The 2,162-nt window shown below is 45.8% G+C and overlaps 1 protein-coding gene across 1 annotated transcript in view; it reads left to right on the forward strand.

The window, feature by feature from the left end:
* Window positions 1-2,162, forward strand: part of AMFR (autocrine motility factor receptor) — a 25,965-nt gene that overhangs the window by 21,434 nt on the left and 2,369 nt on the right. The window lies entirely within an intron of this gene.

Here is a 2,162-nt window from a genome sequence, read left to right on the forward strand (position 1 = left end):
TGTAATAGTTAACACTCTTGTACACTAAACAATGGTTAAGATGGTAAATTTTATGTTTTTGACCACAATAAAGAACAGAAGGCCCGCCTGCCTGCTGGCTCCCACTTTCTCAGTGAAGCCCTCAGCCAGGGCACCTGCAGAGTGAATGACATCATGATGGCATAGATGGTCTGTAGCCCAATGTGGCAACTGACTGGCTCTTGTCAGGTTCCACATGGGTACCTTGGGGTCAGGCAGCCTTTGAAGCTCTGCAGGCGACTCTCCTCACCTGCCTCCTTAAAAAAATCAGAATTCATGGGCACGTGACCCTCGTAGGAATAAGAATTATGTTCTTGGAATCAGTGTGTTTAGAATTCTCAGGTAGGCCCTGATGCTCTTCCTCCAGTTCTGCGATGGATTGGAACAGCCTGTTTTTAGCACAGCGAATTCTCTGGAACCATACCTTTTTTTAATAAAGATCCAATATTTAACTTGCTGGATTTTCTGAAAGAAAAGCTTTGGTCTAGTGAAATGAATCTCGGGCGTTTTTTCATTTGGGAAATGAGGGGAAGCTGTTTAAGAATAGAGACCGATTGTCGAGGTTCTCATGGACCTGGGAAAAAATGGTCGGCTCACATCGATATAAACAATAAGGGGACTCCGGCACCCAGGGGACCCTAGGTCCTTCTGCCGCGTGCCGCCCGTCCGGCCTCCCCCACCCCAGCGGTGACTGAGCAGAGCTTCCTGCGGGTTCCAGCCTGGTCTTTTCACTCGGGGCCCTGACAGTGAGGCTCATCCTCCTCGCTGTCCCGTGACAGTGACACGTTCCTTGGGAGCCACTACCCCAACAGTAGACTTTATTGTGCCCCTAAAGCAATTCAGTTTTTCCTCTTTTTTATTTTTTCTTTTGATCATTGGGACTTATCCACAAATAAAACCTTGTACGTAAGCTCTATGAAATAAATAGATGTATGTGGAAACACTCGGAGCCTCTCTGATGAAAGCACGGTGCTCACGTGTGCCAGGACCTGTGCCGGCCCCCGGCGCACGCGCCTGCCCCTCGGGGGCTCCGTGGCATCTCCGACGTCCAGTTTGGAGCGACAGCCCAGAGCAGTGCTGGGAGTTCACATTCTTCATGGTCTTTTTCAAATATATATAATTTGCATATATTCACCCTTTTTAGTATCCAGCTCTGAGTTTCGTCAGATGCATGCAATTGTGTGACCCCCGCCAGAACCAAGACAGAGACCAGTTCCAGCTCCCCTCCCCTCGCGTTGCGTCGAGCCCTTCGTGATGGCTGTCCCCGTGCCCCAGCCTCTGGCAGCCACTGGCCCGTTTTCTGTTCCTGTAATTTCGCCTGTTCCAGAATGTCATATAAATGGAACTCTTCACGCATTGCCTTTCGAGTGGGGCTTCGTTCATGTAACATAATGCATTTGAACTTCATCCATGTGATGTGTATCAGAAGTTTGTTTCTTTTCAAAATCATGTCTTTAAAGAGAACACGTTTTTACCTGAGTTATACTAAGCTTTAAAATATGTCCTTGTAAAAAACTAGAAGATTCTAGTTGAGCCTGTTTTGGGATCCACCCGGATTTCTGTGCTCTTTTTATTATTATTTGAAATATTATTATTTGAAATTGATGTTGTCTCAAGTTATGTATTAGGCATCCTGGAAAAATATTAAAAGGAGTGTAGTTTGCTAGTGATCTGCAAACAGGTGGCCCCTCATCCTTCTTCTCAAAGCAGAACGCCAGGTTCAGTGCCCAGAGCCTGCTGTACACCACGACCTCGTTGAGTGACTGTTGAGAGTAAACGTTGCTGAGGCCTTTATATTTGTGTTTCTGTAGGCTCATCAGATTCAAGAAATGTTTCCCCAGGTTCCTTACCACCTCGTGCTGCAGGACCTCCAGCTGACACGCTCAGTTGAAATAACAACGGACAACATTTTAGAAGGACGGATTCAAGTACCCTTTCCCACACAGGTAAGCTGCGGCTTTAAGCATGGCAAATGGATCATGCCTTCACAAAAATTAGTCCTCTAGACTTTTTTAGTTACTTTAACAACTAAATGTTATTTATGATTTGGTGAAGGGTTTTGTAATTTCTCCAGCATTCCAAATTATGACTGAGAACAGACCCACCAAAGAGTCTTGAATTAAGATAAGAACAGATGTACTTGG

The sequence above is a fragment of the Pteropus vampyrus genome, unplaced genomic scaffold (assembly GCF_000151845.1).
Source record: "Pteropus vampyrus isolate Shadow unplaced genomic scaffold, Pvam_2.0 Scaffold51, whole genome shotgun sequence".
Classification (NCBI taxonomy): Eukaryota; Metazoa; Chordata; class Mammalia; order Chiroptera; family Pteropodidae; genus Pteropus; species Pteropus vampyrus.